General features: G+C 37.0%; 1 protein-coding gene and 1 pseudogene across 2 annotated transcripts in view; one reads left to right on the plus strand and one right to left on the minus strand.

Moving 5' to 3' along the window:
* Nucleotides 1-25,608, plus strand: part of GPC6 (glypican 6) — a 797,396-nt gene that overhangs the window by 542,044 nt on the left and 229,744 nt on the right. The gene's annotated exons all lie outside the window — the stretch shown is intronic.
* LOC142364311 (U2 spliceosomal RNA) lies at nt 20,956-21,099 on the minus strand (annotated as a pseudogene).

Consider the following 25,608-nt stretch of genomic DNA (forward strand, 5'->3'; position numbering starts at 1 on the left):
ATTTCTGAGTTTGAGGATTTTTCACACTTCTTAGTGTTTATTTTAAACTACTCATTCATTTTTAACAAAACCTGTTCAAGAAATCTCTCAGATGTTTGAAGAACTTCTGCACAGATTTGAAGTTATTGACTACAGTAGCTTCAGGGGTTATTTAATTCATTTTCAAACATCAGTTGGGTTTTCTAAGGACATGAAAATGTTGATCATTCTGACTGAAGTTTTCCTTTGCATTTCCTATTTCCCTGGGTTTTGGGGGGTGGGGGGGAAAGAGGAAACATGACCTGAATTTTTGTATTACATAGTGGGGTCAGAAGTACCCTTATTTGTGGAGACTGCCATAGCAGTTCTGGGTAGCTGATTTGTTATAATCACAGGTCAATTTTTTGTGGGTGGGATGTGGGTCAGAATTTTATTACTTAAACATAATATTAAAAATTAGAAGAGGAGAGGAATTACTGTCTCATTTGTTTCACTGGGAACTGTGAAAAAAATGATGAAATTAAAAAAGGGTTATTTTTTTTGCTGCCGCTCAGCATATCAGCTATATAGCAGGTTACTTCACGTAGTTTGCATCAGCTTGGTCTAAAGCAAATGCTCAGACATAGTGGAAGATCAGAGGGGCAAGACAGAACGAAGTCAGTATTGTTCCAAGATGTATGGCAGCCTGGATTTGCTTAAAAAAGGAAACTGCAGTTCCCCTTCTCTTCTGTCTCCATTCATCTTCACTTAAAAGAAGGACATGTTAGCATTGGAACTGGAATATAGTCTAAATACCGGATCCAGAAGCACACAGGAATGCTAGATCGCTGTGTTGGTGAATATGTGACTTGAGCCGGAGGAAAATATTTCTTTTTAAATAAGTATAACAGCCTCTAAATTATTGTGTTTTGTATAAAATGTACATTCATATATTTCCTCCCAGACTTGGAGGCTGAAACATAAGCACTCGCTGGTTTTCCCAACATCCACCTCGTCATTAGTGTTATGACAACAATCAGGGAGAGACTGATCACATCAAATGGCACAAGCTTTATCATCTTCTAACTTCGCATAGAGCAAACTTTGTTATGTCATATGTGGAGACCTTAAGTTTTCCAGAAAATGGCACTGAAATTTGTACTCCTTCCTTTTTCAGGCTCCTTGTGCTTAGCAAATAATTGCTTTGCTTGGGTTTTCCACGGGTAGATGAGTGAACAGTCCTCATTGCTCAAGGAAAATGGGAAGATGTAGAGCACAAGGCAAGATTTTCTTTCTCACTCCTGGTGCATTAATCTTTTTCCCCCATGGATTCTGCTTAGGGATTCTTAAAGTAACTTTTGGAAAGCTCCATCCAGAATTTGTACAAAATCCCATTTCCCATTTTTGTGGGTATTTTCCAGAAGCAAGTTCTAGAGTGCTAGAAACACTAACTTTGAAGGTGATTAAAATCCTTTCAGTATTCCACAGGTGGGACTAGTCCTACAAAATAATTGGTAAGGACAGAAAACAAGGGACTTAATGTTTTGAGATACATCAGCCTCTGTGGGCTTTTTATTACAAATCGTTATTAATTTTTGTTATAAATGGTCATATTTTAAGTCCAGCTCTAAAAGGAGACAGCTTTCACAATTTGCTCTGTAATTCCTAGTCAAGTAACCTGGAAGTGCTGTATCGGTGATTCTTAATCTTTTCTCGTCAAATCTCTACCGACTTGAAATACAAAATTGTTGACTAAAATGCATTTTAGGAGATTCAGTGTGTTCAGCGGCTCTGCAAATCAACTTTTACAACATTAGCGTACGACACAGAACACTTCCGCTCATTCGAGATTTAGCAATGTTCCTGCTTATCTGCATGAGGTGACTGATATCTGGCATACCTGATAACTGCAGATGGAGGACATTTGAGTCTTCTTGGCAAACAGAAGAGCAAACTGATATGGAAATTATTAAAGGAGTGTTGACTGGAAGGAACATATGTTGTAAAATTTGGCAAGCATTTTATCACATTTTCATTTCTGGTTGCAAATTGTCCAGGTGTTACAGCAATCATAATTTTTTGTCCGGGTTTAAATATGAAAACATAAAATGAGGTGGGAAGGAAGAGGGGGAAGGGTGTTTCTCCCGTCATTGCACAAATACTATTTAATCTCTTTTTGTTAATCAAGTTATAGGATATATAAAATATTTGAAGTAGGTCATTGTCATTCAGTGGCATTTCTGTTCCATGAGATCTTGATTAGCATTACTGATTGGAAGTCAGATGAAGAAACTGTATTTTGACAGCAGTCACCCACACTGGCTCCATGTTTGCTCAGAAAGAGTGAGTTATATGGAGTTTACCTACTGATTTACAAAGACTGTACGGGTGTAGGTTCATTTTTCTCTGCTCCTAAGTATAACCACTCTATTACCATGTTGGAAGCTGTAGAAGCTTGGGGAAGCAAGCAACAGACCCATTTTTAACAGTGGACAAAATCTTCCTGTTGTCCATCTGCACAGAATGGAAAGAAACTCCATGTCATTACGCCCAAGAACTAAAATAGTAAAATATAAACATAAAGAATTTGAATATAGTTAATGTTTAGCTTTTCTCCTTTTTACATTTGAGACTGTGCATCAGTATCCGTTGCTTGATGAAATTGTCTGCTATGACAAGAATTTGAAATTAAGAGCTTTTGAGTTGAAATACTGCAAACTTAAAGTTTTACAGTATTTATTTAGCACTTCATCTTTTTAATTTTTTGGAGTTTTGCTTCAAATATTTGGTAAGTATTTCTGTACAATGGTAGATGTTATAAAACTGGAGCCAAGATGTTAAGGAGGAACGATCGCTAACATGCTGTATGGGTGATTATTCCTAGTTATATTCTCATCACATCAGTTTTGATTTAGGACCTCATTAAATATTAATCTGAATGAGTTTGCTCTTAAGTTTCTACCTAGTTTAAGTAATAAGAGCACCTAATTTTTCTTTATGTGTTTAAATTAGCTGATATACATTTATCTATGGAAATAAATTTCATTGCAAATGGATGTTTTGTGAAATCCTATCAACAAGTATTAAAAGCAGCATTAGGATCCTAAAGAGGCTGTGGCAATCTTAATTAGTTTTATAGACTGAATCCAATTATTCTTTATTGGAAGCCATGCTGTGCAATTTCAGTGCTTGTTCTTGGTAAAGACTCTACTTCACTATTGCAAAAAAGAAAATATTTTTAAGACATTATCAGCATATTCTTTACGGAACTGGAGAACAGTTTGGATGAATGTGATGCCTGTCATTTTGACAAAATGCCAGGGACCTCCAGGACTGAAAACCAATAACTGTTACAGTTTAAAAAGAAAAGCCAGGGCCATAGCGTTGAGGACAGTTGTGCCTTGTATCCCATGCAGACTAACCCACAGCAGCAGCGCACACTCTTCAGTGGGTCATCTTTTTGGCTGCACAAGCAGTGTTTTCTCGGTGCTTGCGACCTACCGCTCACCCAGTCGCAGGTGATCTCCCACTCAGGAGACTCACTGACGGCCAGCACTAGGGGCTGAAGCACAGATCTCCAAAGCTAGTAGCACAGGTCACCACTCTTGGGTGTAAAACACGCTGAGGGTAGGAAAGGATGAGGATTAGTATCAACTCCTGTCATCTGTCAAATAGCAAACCAGTGGTTTACACAAATATTTGCAATTCTAATGAACAAGGTGTGAATGGATGTAATTTAAGAGAGACCTGATCAGCTTTGTTGTCCCTGGGTAGTGAGAATTCAATCTTTCGCTATTCAAATACTAATTAAAAAAAGTCTTCCACTGATTCTAGTGATAATAATTTCACTATATCTCTTTTCTTTACAGGGTTGAATGTCTTAACATTTAATTACTGTTAACAAGACCTTTATGGGCAGAATAGAAAATTTCATGTACTGTTATAGCATTAGCATATTAAACGTAATTGTCAGGTGGCCCTCTTAGGATTACTGCTCCTGACTGAAGCCTATTCAGCTTTTTTCTTCATTGTCATTTAAACTTCATTAAGTATAGAAATTCATTCCTCTTACTCCTTTCTACGGCAGGCTTTCAGTCAAAGTTGTGTAAGCAGATAATTCATTTTGGTTCAGTGACAGAAATAAGATCTGGCTGCATTCTGATTTGGAATGGTCTGAAAGATGACAGATTTTTCAAAGTCAAAATAAACACAGAAATAATTGTTCTATGTGCAAGCAAATAAATTAGAAATTATTATTTCTTTTCTTTTTTTTTTTTCTTCCTTTCAAGTTGTTCATATTTATAAAAATTTGCCCTTAAGAGACCGGAGTTTAATATTGCTTCAAATTTATAATAATCTGCTTGTGTTTTGGAAGGGCAACCCTGATTAGTATAAGTAAGCAAACTTTTGAAAAGTCATTCTGAAGTTCATAAAGAGTGACCACAGTTGATGTTCTACAACATCAAGGTTCCTGTTACTAAATGAACACAGTTCAGCCTTCCAAAAGTAATGTAGTTGTGAATTTCACTGCTTCTCTGGTTAAAATAGCAAAAATAAGATAAGAAATTGTTTCCTTAAAAACTATGTGTAGTATTCCCATGCTGCAGCACTGTCAGGAAGCTTCTGACACTTGCAAGAAGAGAATAAAACATTGATAGCACCAACCTTTGTAGCAAGAGGTTACTTTTCAGTTGTGCTGCCACTAATTAGGAGTAAGATCTAAACATTAATTTGTACTGTTTTAGTTGGCAGTTCTACTAAGATTAGGACAAAAAGCAGGTGATATTACCATGCATAGCTGCTTTGCTATTTTTTTTCCCAGTCTCCTTTGCTTTGTTAGACAATAATGTGTAGGTTCCCTTGGCCCTGTGATAGAAGCATAGCAACTCACATTTTCAGGTGGCACAGCACATGCTGGTTTAGAGCAATGGAATATACACATCTTTTTTTACATCTGGTTTGATTTGCACAGTTCATGATCCTGAAAGAAACAGTGAACACTTTGCTTTCAGGAGATGGCAGCTTTGGAGCACAAGGTCATGTTTGTATCAGGGAAGCATTCATCTGGGGCAGCGATGATGTACCAGCCTGCAAAAGCATTGTGTGCATGGACAAAAGGTCTTGGCCTTGGTGTCACAAAAAGAAAGCCCAAGCTGGTGCAACGCATGCTATAACTTGATAAAAATAAAGCCTCCCTTTTTTCCTCTCAGTCTTAAGGATTTGTTATTTAAGCTTACTTTTTGTAAAGAATTCTTTTCTTTCTGCATTTCTATATGACATTGTCATTTGTATCTTTGCACTAGAGAAGATAATATTTTTTAATCCATATGTATGTATCTGATTGTGCAGGGGACACCAGCTTGTGATTTCTTCCTGTTTTTCTTATTTAGACTTTTCATGACGTGTCAGTGTGAGTAAACATGACAAAGACGTTGATAGATAAACCAAGTTATCTTAATTGTATAGCAAGTGTCTTATTCCAATACAATATGGTTGAAGAAGAAGGAGACAAAGATTGCCATGAAAACTCTAATTTCTTTTATGTGGAGAGGACAGAGATTATTATTATCTGATTATTTTACATGACATGCCATCAAGATATCATAGAATTGTTTCCCCCTGTAAGCACTGGTGACTGCAGCTCAGCAAGGCACTCATGAACACCAGGCAGACCTTTCCCAACAAGCCAGAGCTGGCACCTCAGCCTTGGCATGGACACCACAGTGGATGTGGCATTTCGCATTTGCATCATCTTCACCAGACTTGGTGAAAGTGGACAAAGGAGTTAATTACCTGGAACTAACAATTTGGATTCACTCTGCTCTTTTCACCTGAGCCAAGGGCACTAATCATAAAAGTGATGTGATCCACTGGACCATAGTCCAACTTTGTCTCTTTTTCCTGCATAATAAATGAGTAAAACTCAGCAAGGTGCTTTTGTCTACAAAGTGCACACAACTGCCCTTACCACAACAGCAAAGAAACAACATCCCAAAATGTCCAAGTCTACTTGGTAAAACAGTCAGATTTGCTTTACTTCTTTCACTGCAGCAGGAAAGGAGGAATTTACCTATAGAGATCATTCTGGAAACTTCCTCATCTCTGAGGTCCTAAAATGATGCTATAAGGAAATTTTGTTAGGAGGAAATATAAGTAATTGGTGATTAAAAGTTTGAGTGACCTGAAAATGACCAGTGTAATGTAGCATTCTCCTGAATGAGCACAGGAAAAAGGAGCAGTAAATCCATGTATGATCATTAGTGCTTCAGATCTGTATCTTATATTGTAAATAGGCAGAGAAACACAGAGGACTGGCTCTGGTTTGAAAGTGGGCTATGGTTTCTGCACAACACTAAAAACTTCCATGCCCAATACATTATTGAAGATGAAAATATTTTATTTATTAGCTCATAGACACCTTATTTATGATCAGTTCATAGATTGGAAGTGAAGAGGGATGGAGCAGAAGACACTGTTATGATAACAAAGTCAGTTCTATTACGAAAACATTTTTATAAATTACAGAGACAGAGTTAACACTGTGTTAGTGAAATCTGTAGGGGTCACATCCTGGAAGAAAGGTTGAGAAATAATTAGAGAGAATAGAAAGAGACTGAAAATGTGGGCAAAAAGTCCTTTTCTAAGGGTTCATAAGGAAAATGAACAGTCATGCACCCAAAGGAAACAAAGAAATAAAATTCCCAAGCAAAAAAGTTGAAATTAGTTATTTAATGAACAATAGAAAGATTTTAAGTAATATTCATTAAAGAAAAAAATAACAAGATAAATGAGAATGAGTTTACCAGCTATGTTAGACAGAAATGTCTAACAAGAAGAGCTGAATTTCAAACAGAAAGGCAAGATATTTCATAATTGTTAAAAGGCTATAAAAACTAGGTAGAAAAACACAATTCAGAAATGGAAACTTTGCTTCACACATTAACTAAAACTTAATATCTAGCTTTGTATTAGACTTCCAAACATGATGAAGAAATAACTTCTTCCTGCAGGAGAATGATGGAGGGGATTTGCACTGAGAAGAAAAATCTAGATTCTCAAGAATATGCACTAGATGGCCAGAGCTTTTTTGTCTTTTGCTTCAGTAGTTTTCATACAAAAATGTATTTTCAATAAAATACCCTAAATATATATTCAGCAAGGTATAATCTGGAAATAGTAGAAAACAACCATCTATCAATAAATTTCTACTTTACAGAGAAGGTTAATCTGTAGTTTCTTTTATTTTATTTTACAGCTATTGTAAAAAACTATCCAGAAACTTCAAAGCAGGAAAGATTAATTTCACCATCCCAGAATTCTTTGCTATATTTTTCCCAACAAATTGAGTTGTAAGTCATTTTCAGGTGGTTTCTCTGATAAGCTTAGGCAAGTGTAATTTCATGCAGTGTAACAGAGACTCACATTCCCACTGTGAAAGAGAGCTCATCAGTCTGTCTTCTGAACAGAAAGACAAAACCCTTCAGAATTACTTAGTATCAGTTATATTTTCTTCACACTGTAACATAACTCTTTCCTGGGAATGAAATGTACCTTGTGTTTGTTTCCATTTATGGCCAAGAACAACCAATATTATTTTAAGAAAGCTTTTAGAAGTATTTAGAGAAGTGCATACTTACAAATAGTGCCATATTAATATCACAGAGAAATAAATGTTCTGTTTAGCCAAAGAAAGAAGGTAGCAGTGAAAGTTTTTATCCTTTTTCCTAGAGACTGGCAGGAGTAGCAGAATGATTCAGCATTCACAATATAGCTTTTCAGCTTAGTTTGCCAGCAAGGACATCACCTAATGCAAAAAAATATGTTGGTATGATGGACAGAGCTCACTAACTTGTCTGCTTGTCTCATGCTGGCCGCCAAACAGGCATCAGACGATATGAACAGAAGCCAGGATCCTGCAGTGATCTCTGCATGGAGAGAATACTTTGCAGGACTGGGACCATAATATAGCCATTATCAGTTTGCCTTCAGTCTGGAGACTGAAACTGAAATTGTCTTTATTTTCTTATCGAAGCCCAAGATGTCAGGGCTGCTTGCAGGAAGATTTTGTTTGTTTCTTGTAAATCATACAAAAATGAGTAAAAAAGAAGTTATCACTTGATTAGTCTTTTAAATGGTCAATGTTTGGGGAATTCTGTCAAGCTGATACTCCTATTTTGTTATTCACTAGGAAGTACCAGTCTCTTATAACTCTTAAAAAGGGTAAAGAGAGAGTTCATTCCACATTATTTTCACATTGCTACCATATTTTTAATAATTTTAGTAATCCTCACTTCATTGAATTACGTCATCTTTTGTTCTGAAATCTCCAGTTTTAGAGGAAGGCCCAAAATGTTGTAGAACTTCAATGTAGATGAAAAGAATAAGAAATGGTGGCAGTGGCTTTTCACTTTCTGTTTCAAGATTACTTTGATTACAGCATGACGTATATAAAGTGACAAACATGTATTCGAAGATTAACTGCCTTTCAGCCAATAGCCTTATAAAGACACAAAACTGCCAGAATTTTGAGAGGAAAAAATTGCTGTTGTGCATCAATCACCCTGATTTTGTTCTCAAACTATTGATAACATCAGAGTGTGTGTGGAGTGAGTTATCATTGATCCTTCCAGTACTGAATTATGAAACTAAATTTCAGTTTGTGAGTACTACATCAAGATAAGACAATTACCTGTTAAAAAATTGAGTTCTTTGAAGTTAAGAAAGTTGATTAAGTGCTTTATTTGCATGATACATTGGCAGAAATAAGGATATCCTACAAAAGGTAGAAACAATCCTGTAACAAAAGTGAAAATGCAAGGCAAACACAGATAAGAGATGCTTGGTAGGAGATAATGTGACACCAGAGGATGGATTCAAAATATGAAGACTGCTATTTGCAATACTTTTGTCATTTGGATTTAATTTCTTTGTGTTTAGAAAAACATTTTTACACAGTTGTTTGACCTGTTTGAAAATCATTCTAAAAATGCTTTTAGTTCGAGGCAAGTTCTATATGTTTATTTGTTGCCTAGCACATTTCCTGGTTCCTAATGGGCCTGCTGCTACCTTAAAACATAATAAGCTCTAACTTCCCCATTCCCTATCCCAAAACCTCATGTGTGTACAAAATGTGTGACAACAGCAAGCAAAAAGTTGTCAAAAAGAGCATTCAGAAGTATCAGTTCTGCTACTGGACTTGAAGAGGGCTTTTCACAGGAGATCCTCTTGTCTTCAGGGATTGAGATGAGCAAGAAGGGTGGGGTTCTTTAGTTTGGACAAAGATAGATGAAAGAATTTCTACATAAAAGCAGCTAACTGTGTAAGTCTGCACACACTGCAGCCAGACTACTTACCTCCACAACTATATAACAGTTTCACTTCTCTGGAAGCTATTTTGTTACTTCTTGTTTGATTCACGTAGTATTTTTGATCATTGATTGCTTACCTCCTATATACACAACCATTTCTTCTACTACTTTATTTCTTTCCTTTTTCTGGAATTTTTAGGAAATTTTTGGCATCACAAATGGTTATATCACTCTCAAAATCACTTTGCCTCTGTGCATTATAGTTGCCTCAATTATATTACGGTTCATTGCACTCTAAAAGCATAAAAGCTTTCAAGGCAGTTGACTCTGTTAAGGTTGCATTTGACTATCGCACTGGATATTGTACACTTACAGCATAAAGCTGCAAATACTTATTTAGACTGAAGTGGTCTTCCTCTTTCTCTAACTTTATGTGATACTTCTGTTGAACGTTTTCTCAGTTGCCTAGAGGAGTTTCTACATATTGTTCTTTGTTGTGATTTTCTTACACCTTTGAATAATAGTCGTATTTTGAAATTCTGTGAGGCATTAAATTTCTTTTTCAATGGATAACAATTATAAACTGGAAATCTTTTTCTTCCCTAGTTTGTTTGTTTGTTTGCTTGTTTTATTATAAGAACCTGACAATAAGGTCTTAACCTCATATTTAGATTCTTAAGTTTGATCACCTAATTCTCAGAAGAGCTGAGCAGACAGTCTGTCCTATGCAAGTTAATAGGAGTTGTTAGATGCCTGGTCATTTTGAAATTACCCGAAGACTCAACTTTGTTGCAGGTTCTTAGTTTTGACTGTACGTTTGGGTTTTTTTTAATCCTTGGCCCACATACCTAGCTGAATTTTTCATAGAAATTATATTTTATGGATAGCTGGTAATTTATCATGTTTCTCTTAACGCCCAGTTAAGCAGTTCTCTTAACTTGTGCTCATTGTTTACAAATGATAATAAAAAAAGCACAAAACTTAGCACCAAGTATAAACAAAATCAAATTTAAATTAAATAACAGTAGAGGGAAACTGTTATCGTGCCAGAGTATTCAAAGAAATTGGGCCTGTTAAATGAGATGAACTAAATATATACAGTAGCACTCTCCAGACAAAGCTCATAATTTGCAAATCCTTTTTCTCTTCTTTGAAATGTAAGTGTATTTCACTTCAACAAAGAGATATGTCTTTTTATCTTCTTTATGAGGTGTCATATGCATTGTCTAAAGTAAATGAAAAATTGCACCATGTGGGTTCAAAATTCCTTTTCCTTTCCTGCACATGATGTCTTCGCTTCTGAAATCTAATTCAAATAAATCATTATGTCAATGAAAAATAGCAGTCAGAACAAAAAAGAAAAAAATCACGAAAAAGGGATGGGGGGGTAGGTGGTGATAAACTGTATGAGAAAAGGCATCTTCATGACTCTAAGAAACAACAAGACTGGTTTGTCTGATACTGAGGATTTATTCCCCTTTGACTCAGGAGGGACTTCTGCATTCAATATTTATATTCAGAGCTGATTTTTAACAGCTTATGTGAATTTCCAAATGGATGTGGCAGCCTGGCCCTTGGCGCCAGGTGATACCTTCCTGTTAAATTCACACAGGATTCAGGATTTCATTCCTAGAAGCTGTTTGTTGCTTCTAGTGGTTTTCATCTTCGGTAAGTATGAGGACTTCATGTTACACCTGTAGCATGCAAATACTACCACCAATGTTGTGGTTGCCTTTCAAGAGCTGTGTCCTCTTTTGTTACAACTATTTCTGTTCCACATGGGATGCTTATGAGATGCGAGCGTTGGTGTGCATAGTATAGCTATTAGCTTAATGGCTTGGAAGTCATTGCCACTTGGGAATCTAATACTTCTAACCTGTAGAGGGGCTGGGTAGGTCAACTGTTAGGTGCTTTTCTAATTCTTGTCTTAGGATTTCTCAATTATTTTTGCAACTTCTTCTAGTTTAATTGTCCTTTAATCAAGAAATATTACTAGATGTTGAAGGTGTGATTTCAGTCACATCTCTTTTAGGTTCCAGACCCCATGAAGACTTCTGTTGCATTGCCACTCTTGGGATTAACTTCTGTCTATGCTCATCCTCAAGCTTTTGGCAATTGTTTGTGCCAATCCTAGAAGAAGGGCTCACTTAAAACAGTGGTCCATTGCCACCAAAGCAGCCTGTCTGCTGACTCTGCCACAGGGAGACCCCAATCAGGGCAGATTGCTCTCAGCAAAAGTGTTTCTGTCTCAGTGAAGTCCCTAAACACAAATGAAGTATTGACTTATATCAAGAACTAGCCTCAGTTTTCACTTCAGGTGTGAAAAATCCAGCCTTATTGCTAATCTTCTTGTTTAAGCATGGCTGTCAAATTCATGCCACAAACCTAGAGCAAAGCAGACACTGGCAGCTGTGCACAAGGCGAGCCAGCTGTGCAGTTGGGGCATTTCAATGTCGGGCAGAGCTTACCCTAGGTTTTCTGTCGTGGGCTGGCAGCTTTTTAAAATCTGCTTTTGTCACTGGTTAGCATGCTTATACAGCCACAGCATTTTCTTCAGAGCAAAACCTTGTATAAAATAGCTTCCAGGCACTGTAACTGCAAGTTAGCTTGCAGGAGAGCTCTACCTCTCATAAGGGAATCCAGAGGTACATAAGCCCTGTGAAGGGAGTGGTATATTTATTTCAGTGATCCTGATCTTCAGGACATATATGAACAGGCATTGCAGGAAGGAGAGCTTTTTAGTCACTGGAAATTAAGCCCTCCCTTAATGGTTCCTGAAAAAGGACAGACTTACACTGTATTGTCTTCAGTGAGCAGTTCAGTTCTGTATCTGCAGAATTAAGATAATGAAGATAACATTGTGGATTTTAATTTAGAGTTTGTGAGGCAGAAGCTATAGTTCTGAATTCTGCATAAATGTTTAGATGAAAAATAAAAACATGTAGCAAAGATAGAATTTATATTTCCAAATATCATAATCAGAAAGTTCTTGTAGTTCGGTTTCTGCTGATCATCTTTTAAAAAATATTTTACTAGTTGAAAGTTTACAGCAGAAGAATTATTACAAGATTAGAAAAGCTTGTTTGACATCAAATCTCATTTGGGAGAATAAATCTTGACTCTAAAATTGAAGTTGAATGTCATGTAAGTTTCATTGATTTTTCTGTTATGATTATCTTAATTTACTTTTCACAGACTTAGTGTAAACATCACAATGGGAGAATAGGCTCTGGCACCTATCAGTGATAGAAGAGACACACTTATAGGAGACAATAAGGAAGGCAGTAACACATTTCATACAAATGGCCTTTCTGTAAGCTTGTTGCTTCTTGCTGAAAAGCAATCATTAACTGCAAGACATGGCTGGCTTCATGAAGAGTTCTAGGAAGGCTTGATTCATTGTTGTGACTTTATTAATAAGAAGTTGTGAACATGAATTAGCCAACCAATTTAGATAAGACCATCTGTTTTCTAACAAGATGTGACTGTAATTTGAGTAGTGGTTTTGTAAGAAGTGTATTATGGGATGAAGGACAAGCAGATATTACCATTGTCTCATTAGCTTCCAGGAGAAAAATGTAGTTAGTTTGTTAGTGTGGAATATGGAATTTTTTTTCTTTACCTGTTAACTCATCCTGTGTACAAGTAGATGTCTCTGTCTGTATCTTCTCTACCATAGAATAATGTCAAAATGAGAAAGAGAATGGGGTATGAGGCACCATTTGGAACACTCTTGTGGTCACTCATCACTGACAATAAGTCTGTTTTGTTCTTGCTTGATTCTCCTTGATGCTGCCTGATACCCCGACTGCAGTGAAGATTAAATGGCAAGCATTAGCTTACCAACATTATGTCAATGTTACTTGGTTTTGCTTGGTTTAGTTGCCCTCTCTGGGCTAATAGAAGAAGCTAATGTCAGCTAAGTACTCAGAGTGCTGGAAAAAGGTCCTTTTATGTCTGGATATCTGGCAATAAGAAAAAGGACAAAGCACATGTAGTGGTCACTTGTCAACTCAAACTCTCCCATCAGCTCTCTCTGAGTTTTATATGGTTGTTAATCTACTGTAGAGTAGATTAAGCTTTACTACTTACTCTCATGATTTTATTAAAACTTCTAAACTGAAATTTGCAGAAGCTTTGTCCAGTTAACTAACAAGGATAAATCTTTTCTTTGGTCATACAAAACCAGGCATTAATCCATATGCATGGAGATTAAGACAGAAATAAGTGCAGATCTGTATGGCAGTGGTTTTTCTAAAAGCACATTTTGAAGAGTGTTGTGTATTTTGTACCAATTTCTTGTTGAGCTATTGCCTCCTCTTGTGTCTGAGTGTTCTTGAATACAGGAAAACCAAACAAATGGTTAACAAGGAATACAGTATTACCAATTAGCAGATTGTATTAAAAATGTAAATTATACTGGATGAAACATAGCCTTTCGAAAACATGTTCATATGCCCTTAGGACTCTGTGTCATTTGGAGTATTCGTAGATCCTGGCTAACTGAGATCCTGTTTGCTTAGTTTTGCAAGTTTAAATTTAGAAAATAAAATTAATAATGACTATCAGGAAACTCTGCAAAATGAAACAGACTGGAGTTTTATAGTTAGTATCACATTAGCTTGTGTGTGATACTGCGGGCATTGGGTGTTGACACGGCAGTGCACCCTGGAGTAGTCGTGGCCGCCAATACCTGAGTATCACTAAGCTCTTGAGTCTCTTAATATAAGTGCCGTTGCTTCATTCATTTATACATTCATTTATGCTTCCAAACTGCCTGAAACAGCACAATATATTACAAGATAAAACGACTATGAAAAAAACTCATAAAGGAAGCCTAAACGTACAAGTTATTTAACTTCCTTTTACTCCCCATTACTGAGTTCCTTGCTATGGATATTATGACGTGAAAAATTACATCAACGCATTTTGCATTTCCATGTTTCACAATACATAGACACAGGAACATGAAACAGCAAACAATACCAATCTCCTCAGTCTCCCTTTCTCTCTGCCCTGTTGGTGCCATTTTTACAATCGGACAAGTTCATGGTGAACTTGAGGGACTGATGCTGACTCCAGCACCTTTTAGGTAAACAGCTGGCTATCCCATTTCCTAGTCAAAAGCGGAAAACAATCCAGTGTCTTGCTGAAAGCCACCTGGCTGAGGGTCTGGCACCAGGATCAAAGCGGGCTGTAATATGTAGGACGGGGCCCTCCGTGGACCTCAGTTTGGGAAGAAGCTGAGGGCACACTGAGCTCTGAAGGCCAGGGTGCTTCTAAGCCTCCAGAAAAGCAAATAATCTAAAACTGATTCTTTCAATGGAAAGATCCAGTTATTGTATTGAATTTTTCAGAAAAGGAGGGTAATGAGTTTTCTGTGCAACTTAATGAAGTATCACTAGAGGAAAAATTACACAATATAAAATCTTAAGACAGAATTGAAAAAACACATTTTGTATTTCCAGAAGAGTGAAGATTCATTGCGGCTTCTCATTTCTTAACAAACCTGAAGTGAAAATGCTGTCTCTCCATAAATCCCAACCTATCAGTCTGGACAGGGCTCTGTTTTATGTTTGCATTCATATGGTTTTAAAGCTGTAAAATAGTATCCACAAAATTTTTCTGAAGCAATTCATTTTCTAGTAAATCTGTAGAGATGTAAGGAGCAGGAAACCTTTTGTATTTGCAGGAGCACAAAGTGTCAGCCAGCAAATACAAGCCAGGCAAAACGAAAATGTATTGTAGATGCTGATCGCTGACTTGCAGAAGATCAGAAGGTTCTTTGTACATGGGGAAAAAAAATACACGACAGTAGGCCCAAAACCTTACAAATAATATTGCAATATTTTAGACATGTTGTTTGTTTTCTTTGTATCTTTGTATATTGTTTTTTCTAACACATTTTTAGATATATGCCTAAGATCAAAATGCAGTATTTATTTCCAAGGAATATGCAAGGCTTAAAGTAAAGCGAAATTGTTTTTCAGCAAAGGCTCAGATAAGTTAAATATGTAACAGTTTTCATTACGTTGTGGAAGACATTTTTGGGCAACGATTGTTACACCTGTTAGACCTTTTAGAACTGAAGATTGTATCTCGTATGTGTGAATTCTGATGAATATGATTAATCCCAGAAAGAAGCTATTGATGCCTTTGGAGAGGAGAAGGAAAAAACAATGCACCCTTCTATTTTAAAGCCAAGGTTATAGTCAAGGTTAATTCAGGGTGTCATAAAAGTCTGACTGTGACAAGATTTAGTGACAATGTAAGGATTAATTAATGCAAAATCAGTGGCCTGACTATTGATTCTTATCAAGGAATCCTGCTGAAATGAAGTCATTATTTGATTAGACTTTACTTACACTATAAACAGTTTCCAGAATAGACTGCACTCGATTTTGGTGTCTGCAACCCCATCTTCACTTTAATTTTGGGTTCATGAGTGAGCAGGGAACGGGAATAAGCACTCCGGAAAATTTTCATTTATTATACTTCACATGCTGTCATTTTCACACGAAAAGCAAGCAAGCAAGTGTTTTCCATTCTTCCATTCAGAATAGTCTGTGATCTCAAGTAATTCTGAGTACAGGAAACACGTTTTGAAACCAACAAAGACTTTCAGATCAAAATTTCTCTAAATTTTGTTCAAACAAATTAGTTTTCAAATGATTTTACTTCTCTTCTTGAGTGGTTTAAAAATAGTTTTTCACTGTCTGTAGATGTACAGTCTGAAGTTACTGTTCGTACTAAAGCAAGTGACTTAACTGGGACCCGAAAGAAGTTAAAAAATGCTGAGCTGGGACTTAAGATACAACAGGAAAGGCTTTGCTACAGAAATCTGTTAGGAAAGCTCAAGCATCTATGAAATGACACCAACATTCACTAAACAATCAAAATTACATTGCTCCCCTTTTATATTGTAGCTGGTTTTCGTTATAATCTTATTGTCTGAAAAATAATATTTTAAAATATGCAGAATTCACATTTTAAACGGGGGACTATTTTTGTTGTTTTAGAACATGGAAGTATCTAATTCTGTGCTTGCATAATATGGAGTACAGTGCAAACCCAGTCTTGCTCAGGACAAGAATCATAAATAGATGATAATAGTATTGAGGGAAAAATCAGAACTCAGTGGAACTCCAGTTTCGTAAAAAGATGATGAGATATTTAGATTCCAATCAATCAAATAAAAGGAGTAAAATTAACTTTTCTAGTTTGTATCAGATTGCTAAGTAAAACCAATCTGCAAGTTTAACCTGAACCTCATTGTATCTCACCACTTCTATGAAAGCTTCATCTCCACAGCCTCTTTTTTTCTCTTGTATACAGTATTTTTACATTACTTTTACATAAAAGAAAATATAACCATGTAATTCACAGAGCATAAAAGATTATAAATGTATCGCAAGAAACAAAAACAGGGTTCTGCAAGATGAAGTACTGTACTCTGAGTGAGATAACCAGGTGTTATTTAGTCCATGGTGTGGATCCTTCTCCTGCAAGTGTTATTCTCATTTAAATACTTTTCCTAACAGAGAGAGAGAGACATAAAAAGTCAGAGTATATTAGATGAGTAAGTTAAGTAATAGATTCCTGTAATAAACACCTCTAGTTGCTGCTTACTAATCAGATATTTGAAAAATAAATAAATAAAATGCAGTGCATAAGGGGTTTGCTTACTAATTCAGTATCATGTGATTAGCCACTAAATGATAATATAGCATGATTATCATGTTAAAAAACAGAAGATTGATGAAATTTCTTTTTCTCTCTTGTGCACCTATGTTCATAAGTAATAGTGTTAAAACTTTCACATCTATTTTCAGCTACCACAGTGGGAATATACACATCTAAACTGGAGAGATACTATATAAAGGGTTTTGTTAATGCTTTTCCCCTGAATGAAGAAATCGAGATACAGTGAATTTATTTCTGGTTCAGGTTGTCTTTCAGTGCCCTTGACAAGTGTAGGGTTTGAGAAAGACAAAGAGACACTGCTTTCTGTGCTTCGAGATTTCAGTCTTGTTTCAATCCGTTTCTCTTTGTCAAGTCATATACTTTTTTCTATTTCTTTGAATTTTCCTTATCATAATAGGTGCCCAGTAATTTTCATCCAAACTCTAGAAGCAGCAGTATCACTAATCCCACCCTTCTGTACATGTGCTCATGCAGCCAGTCAGAAGCATAGTGGGTAGAAGGGGAAATGAGAACATGAGTTGTAAAGGGTTAATTGTAGTAGGAACCCACTTTCGGGAGTCATTCTGTGCAATGAAATATTTCTGTGGCATTATTTGTACTTTCTTATTCCAATGTTATTTACGAAAGCCGTCTTTGGATTTTATACCAGTTGTAGCAAATAGACAGAAGTACAGCAGGATCAACTCCGGTGTTTTGGCACATAGCAAAGGACAGTTCTGGGCCACCTGACGTATCCTAATCTTGTTACTGAAAACTGACCTTTCTATATTAAGAAAAAAATCAGCCACCCTCACAGCTCCATTCTCTATTCTCCTTGAAAGCCCATATGTTCTCCTACATGTGGAGAAAAAGAACAAAGTCTGGGTGAAATGTTTTTCTGAGGTAGGAGGACAGTCAACAACCCGCCGACAAAGACATCAAAAATAATACAGGACAGTGAAAGCAAATACATACACCGTTTGGTGTTGACATTAAAGCAACTCCAAGCTTTTTGATTTGTGTGTTTTATAATAATTTCCTGATTGTTCTAACTAAAATCTGAAACACATACACCTACTTAAATCTAAGATTGACTAAGACCTGTGTCTGTTTCTCTCCATTGTCTCTGAAAGGGTTCAAATAACTACTTCAGATGTCGATGCCTGAATTGTAGACTTATACGCTTAAGTGAGATTAACCTCACATCTATCTAGCTCAAAAGTAATGGTAGGAATGGTCCATTCAACTGCTGTGAACCACAGAACCATCTCCACAGTGAATGAAACGTTCTGGGGCATCGCCCAACATAACCACTGTTCAGAACACCTCACTTATGAAAGGTGCCTCAAGTGCTGAACATTTTAAGGTTATTTTTGTGACCGAAGGACCAGGCCCCACGATGACCACAAGTAAAGTTCTGTGGCAGATGAAACAGTGTCTTTTGCTTTTGACTTTTTCCAGGGCATTGCATGTTGTGTTCCTTGGTTCTGGATGCTCTGGTTGCACAAAAGCATCCAAGCACGTTCAGAGCAAAAGGCTTCTGGCACTGGGGGAACAGAGAGGTGAAAGACACTCAGCAAGATGGGGAGGGATGCTGCAAAATCCAGATGGATGCAATGAAGGAAAGTTTTTCTGTGGACTAAGGGGAGACCTTATCGCTCTCTACAACTACCCAAAAGGAGGTTGTAGCAAGGTGGGTATCAGTCTCTTCTCCCAAGTAACAAGAGGTAAGATGAGAGGAAAAGGCCTCAAGTTGCACAAGGGGAGGTTTAGATTGGATATTAGGAAAAATTTCTTCACCAAAAGGGTTGTCAAGCATTGCAACAGGCTCCCCAGGGAAGTGGTTGAGTCCATCCCTGGAGCTGTTTAAAGGACATGTAGACGTGGTGCTTAGGGACATGGTTAAGTGGTAGACTTGGCAGTGTTAGGCTAACAGTTGGACTCAATGATCTTAAAGGTCTTTTCCAAACTAAATGAATATATGATTTTATGACTACTTGTAACTAGAGTTGCTAGACTAAGTCAGAAAGAAAGTTTAGTCCTTCTACTGATAGCAACCATTCCTTAGCTATGCTCTTCTTTCTGGAAGGTCTGCTATCGCAGAAAACTTCACATCAGAAATATTATTTTATCAGCTCTAAAAACTGTTGAAGTTCACATCTCTTTTCCTTTACCTTGTTTCTTTTTTTAATTTCACTTATTGAAGGTCCATCGAGACAATAGAACAGTGTCCATCAACTTTTGATAAGTATCAGCGTATTTTATCTGATTATTTTTCTGTGGCCTGTTCATGGTATACATTTGTGGGACTGTGGGTTGAGGTGCAGAGTGGCAAAATTAGAGGTGAAATAATCAATGACACCGAAAAAGGACTACTTTAATAGTATGATTTTTCTCTTGACTTGGAAAACTTCCTTTTGATGAGAAAGGAGCAAACTGGATGTACCCAGTTGAAACTGACCTCAACAATTAATTTTGAGGCTACCCATCATAAGGCATTTTACTGACATGGGGAATCAGCAGGTGATCCCAGTTTTCTGCTTGGGCCAGAGATACTCACGCTGCAGAATCCAGTTACTGTTGACTTTAATTGGCTACTACATTTGAAGTATCTTATGTATGGATTCTGAATATCAAGTAAGCCTGAGTAAATTTAATCTTTTTCTTGCTCTGGAAGCAATCCTTTAAATCCAGGCAGTGGATGTGATGTCCAGGAGACCTTGCACAGCTTTGAACCACACAGCACTTGCCAACATAAATAAAAACTTGAACCTTGATAGTTGTCGGTGCAACATCTATTCCATTCACTCTGTTGCTGTTTAAGAGAGAAAACCAAGAATCTTCTACGCTCTAATGTTTCATTAGAAATGTTTCAGCAGCCTGATAAGACATAGATCTTTAAAAACTAGTATTCTACTTAGGACATTTATTTCTAGACGCTGTTGGAAACAAAGTACTCTGCTGAATGGACAGGCACAGTGAAATTTTGTTTTTATGATGGTTTGTAGTACCTGGACCAAAGTTGTCAGGTTCAGAATATGTTTCAATATCCACCTTTAGATACACAGGACCCTATCAAGTTTATGGCATTTCTCATATCCCCTGGAAAACCTGGCATGTCAAAGATTTGCTAACTTTCACAGTGATATCCCTGTTGTCTTCTGCATTGAAGGTGAATGATATCACTGCACTGATGAGGAACTGTCTCCCAATTTGTGAAATACCTTTGTGTTTTGGGCATGATTGAGACTTTCCTTACTTTTAAAAGGTTTGGAAGGAGGTTGTGGTAGTGTAGTTGACAGTTCATCCAGACCAGAGATGGTAATGATGAGAAATCTTTCAGCAGGCATTATAAATGGATATCTGGCACTGAGAGTGCCTTTATGGTTTGTGCATGTTTATCCTTGTGGTTCTGGAAACCAGACCACTAGGAGGATTATATTGCTGTATATAAATTGTATTCCAGCATGTTTTATAAATCAGGTGGCTTAAGCAGAGAAAGACAAATGGCAATGAAATAGCTTAAATAAAAACTTACTACCAGGTAGCCATTATACAGTGCTGTATTTTACTTTTACTGGATTTTCTGACTTAACTGGCAGTAAATTCAGTCATTTGCCGTTTAGAGACATGGGTCAAATTGTCATTCAGTCCAGTCTGTGTGGTCCTTTAAAGTTCAACATGAATGGGGGTTTTGCTGTCTAGCAAGGACTGACAGGCTTTCCCCATATACTCTGTGTCTCTGATCGGAGATTTCAGGAGTCCTCTGTGAAAAGCATAGCTGCAGTGGCTGCCTCAGCCCTGGGGATTACACAGGCTCGGCGGGGTGGGTGGCATTGTGGCCATTGATTGCATCACCAGAAGATCTGTGGAAGCACCACAGATGCAGATTCTGCCTAAAAAAAAGCCAAAGCACACAGGGTACTTTATGCACAGATATCACATCCTGACACGCAGTCACAATGCAGCCACGGTGGCTGGAAACACTGCAGTTTCGAGTTGCTGAATGGGGTGGATGGAGGAAGCGGTTACTCCCTCCTGTGCCCTCCAAATCCATTTAATATAAAATCTTCAAGCTGAGGGTGTATCAGATATTAAAGTGATAAGAAAAGATGATGCACTTGATCTTAGCCAACGGCTGGGAAGTGTGCATCTGGGACAGGGGCTTCAACGTGTACTGCAGAGCACTTCCATCCCACTGAGGATGATATAGGATCAGTGCTTTCAAGGGCTGTTGACAGATCTAAACCAGAACACATAAATGAGTGATTTCTGCACTTGAGAAAGTGACAACTGTAGATCAAGACAATTACAGTAGTTTGTAGTGATAATTGAAATTGTATGGTTTTAAATTACTATGCAAAATGTCTACGCAAAAGAAAATAATCTTAAACTGTATTTTATCCCAGCTGAATATCTTTTAATTTTCACATTTGTAATCTGCTGCCTTTTAGGTCCTAGTCAGTCCAACACAGAATGTGTTTGCTTGCTCAGCTTTGGATAAAGAAAAGACATGTAAACAACATCTTACCTGCTGAGAATTTCCGAGGAACAAAATATTAAAAGGAATGTTTCCATATCCTTGCGGACTCTACTTCTGTTCTGTATATCAACCTAAAATTCACAATAGATTAAATGAAGATTTAATAGTAAGTTTCAGATTTAGTCTATCTCTACATAAAAAGGAAAAGCAAATGTGATTGTCAGATATATTTTTAAAGTTTAGGTTTTGATCTGTTTCCCGCAAGTGTGAACAAATAACCAGTTTAAACTCCACAGATTTTCTTTCATTGGGTACTAATTTATTTCAAACCAATATTACAATGGCCTTACTTTCCATTAGAATATTTAAAAAAATTATAGTACCTAAGCTATAATTTTATAGTACTAGGTATAATAGAGACATTTTGCTGCTGCAGTTCACCTTTCTGTTAACTATCAAGGAACAAGGCAATGCATCTAATTTTACTATATATATGCACAAGTTTAGTTTTTGTACGTTTATGTGGACATATTTGTGATGGAGGAAGAAAGATGGATCTTTTACACAGGACTAGTTTATTTTAATATGATCCAATACAACATTCTCAGGGAAATTATATACTTGCCTTCATACCATATACTCATCCAGTACTAGCACTTTGGACCATGCTTTTCTCTAGCACACAACTCAGAGACAAAACACTGAGAAGTAACCCTGTTCTTAGTGTAGAGACATTAATTCCCCTAACTATTATTGATTTAATCAGCTTCCTGTGTTTGTCTTCTAGTGACTTGGAAGTAGGACACACAGACACTAGTGAGGACTCCTCTGTTGTTACATTTTGTGTGTACAGGGAAGGAGTTGTCAGGAAGGCATTTAAAAGAAAATAAAAGAAACTCAAAGAAAATAAAATAATGTTTAAATGATGGGATGAAGATACAAATTTGCTTTCTACTATGCAGTCCCACAAGCTGCAAGTGCAAAACTCAGCAGAAATGTGGGCACACATCCCATAAACAGGTCATTCCAGACCATAGTGATAATCCCAAGGTGCACTTGCGTATCTGCTAAATATTTTATATATGACATTTACATTTACAATAGCTTTGTGAAAATCTAACAAGAGCATTTGAAGGACCAATAAAGAGGAAATGTTAACATGGAGCTAGCTATAAGGTGATCTCACATGATTTGGGCCCACATAATGCAGTGGGCATTTATGGATCCTATAAATAGATGGTGAGCTATTTATAAAACAACCCTCTACTTTTGTGCTACGCGGAATATATTACCAAGACATTATGTATTGTATTGAGGAGCCTGTAGTTGATTATTAGAACTCAGCAATGTGTCTGACTAGATGCTTGCTGCGATACCTTCGAGATCTGACACCCTTCTTCACTTTAGAGGTCGGGTGAATAGTTAAAGATGTTCCTTTTCGATGTCTGTGCTTGCATATGATCCACACAGATTTTGTTTTACTGTCCTGTCAGTTGTTCTCCATTTAGTGCTTTAGTCACATCATGAAATGAAACAGGAGCATAAGCAAAGCATTATATTCTGTTGTGTCCCAGATAAACAACATCTTGCTTTCTACTGGGCTGGAGGGTCTTTAGCAAGCAGTCAGTCTTTAAAGCAGGCATTGCATTCCTCGCTGAAGTGATGACTGTATTTTTTTACCCGTCTTGTCTCTGACAAGGTGTGACCAGCTTATTGCTAACCATCACATTTAATGTTCCATTTCAAAACCCAGTGCTCTTGGTTATTTGGCCTTTTGAATTTCATGGAGAAGGACCAAGCACATGGGCAGCTTGAAAAATCGTGTTTTGTTTCTATGGAGATTCCTTTGTTTTTTTCACAAATAGTCTTGGGCTACTAACAGGATTTTACTCTTTGAATTCACTTGAAAAATATTCAGTGTAGGAATATGATAAAGCTTATCAAGTAGACAAAGCTATCAAACTGGGACTTGCATGCTTCACTATCCCTACAATTTTCTTTCCAGCAGAATACTTTCCTTTTACTGCTAGTCCACCCAGTCCCTACCCTTTAGTTGCTGCTGATATGCAGCCCAGACAATTCATCAGTCATGCGGGAAGGCACCTATAAGGAATCTGCATATCCTTACTTGCTGTGTCTGGGAGATTGCCATTATCAACAAATTCAGATAGTGATCACCTTACTATAAAGTTTAAAGTCTCTTTTGCATCATGACTCAATCTGTGTTTCTTAAAGCAGGAAGGAGCTGGAACGTGTTGGGTCAATCTGTTGTCACTTGTCACCTCAAATTATTGCATAAATTATCATTGACCAAGATGGCCAATATTATGTGTGCATTTATTTCTTTCTCATCAGGGCTAGTGTGTTCTTGCTGACATAGCACAACTAAGACATCCCATAGCCCTCTGCACCACTGTGAGCTTTGTGTCTTTTTAAGTCAGTAAAGCAATTCACAGGTCAGTGAAGAGCGAACCAGACTTACTTGTGAGTATTTGTGAATACTGATAAGTGATCAGAACAGTTTTGCTGCTCTCTCTCTCTCTCTGCATTTGAGAGAAGTGGTTTTCTTCTCAGCTGCTTTTCTGTTTTGCGCTGTGAATCATAGCTAGGCAGTCAGCAAGACTACTCTCAGGTATATAGTCTGCATGTCAAGCTACTTGAGTGTTGTAAGTAGGACTGACTTTGACCATTCTTCACATCATTTTCTTATACAGATACTGCTGCACAACATGTCTATCTGCTCAGTTTGATCATTATCTCCTGCTGTGGTGGTTCTTCTCTTTTTTTATTTCAACCCTTTCTTAAAGTTTTCCCTCCTGCTTATCTGGGGGTTTGGTTTCCAGACTATCGAGGACCTCCCCTTCTGTTTCTGATTTGTACCTGGGAAATACTTAACCTACTTCTCTGCAACGTTTTTTTTTTTCCTCCCGGTGAGCACAAAGACACTTTCACTTGATTATACAGAGCCTAGTCTGGCATTTTTTCCTCACCGTTCTTTCTTAATGCCTTTTTCAACTTGGCTTTTCTTCTGACTGTTCTACAAGACAACTGCACATCATCGCTCAGTAACATCCTCCTGCTTTTCTAATTGGAGAAAACAGTGATTCTTCTTGCTTAGCTTTAAACATGCACAAGAAGTTATATGCACATGGATTAGTCATTATAGCACCACAAGAGACAGTAATAAGCACTTATTTTAGATGCCTGGTTTTAGGTTGAAGTGAATCTGTTTTGTAAGGGAGCGTAGGTCAGATTTTCATATCTGTTTCTAGTTGAGTAAATCATACTAAGGACCTCTTCTAAAATGCTGGACTTTTTAGATTTTCCTTTTCCTTTCCAAATTATTTGAAGTAGCCAGTTTCCGGGTGTTTTCTAACCCTGTTGCTTACAGTCGTGTCATATTCTGTTTTCAGCCCTGGAAAATTTAGCACATGCTTTGCTCTTAAACCAAGGCCTCTTACCTGGCTAGGCCATAGACATTTATACACAAGGCTGGAAGAAATGAGCACACTCCCTTTTGGGTCAGATGCAGTGTTGGGTTTTTTTCTGTGAAAAAAGCAGGGGAACTACTTTTTATTAAGAAAGTGTCTTAAAGTTTATGTTCCAGAAGAAATGGTGGGATTTGAAAAGCCTAACAGGTGTGAGATTCCTTCCTTATTTCTGTGTAACAGAAAACTTCGCATCTCCTGGGAGTGGGAGGAAGAAATTATTTCAAAGATTTTTCACCTTAGCTTTGCCCTTGAAATGCTGTGAAAATAACAGATGGAATCCATACCTCAAATTCTATTTAATGTGGGCTTACTCTAACAACAGATGAGAAAGATAAATATTTTTCCAGAAAATTTGCATGGCAGGTTTTTCAGCTCAATATCTCATGGGATGTAAACCCACATATCCTGTAGTATTTTCTCAGCTTGCACTATTTTCAGACTAAGAAATTCTCATTTTAATCATATTTATAATCAAACAGCATTTTTCCAACCAGTTTGTTTGAAATTGAATATGCCTCTGACAGGTAAAATGGGAATTAAGAAGAACATTTTAATATTTGCATCCAAGCATTCAAACATTTTATTCTGTAAAAATCTACATTGTAAAAGAAATTTTCTTTAAATCATCACTCATAAGTGATTCAAGAGATTAAAAAATAGCTTTACATAAAATATCCTTGTGACT

Source organism: Opisthocomus hoazin, chromosome 1, assembly GCF_030867145.1.
Source record: "Opisthocomus hoazin isolate bOpiHoa1 chromosome 1, bOpiHoa1.hap1, whole genome shotgun sequence".
Classification (NCBI taxonomy): domain Eukaryota; kingdom Metazoa; phylum Chordata; class Aves; order Opisthocomiformes; family Opisthocomidae; genus Opisthocomus; species Opisthocomus hoazin.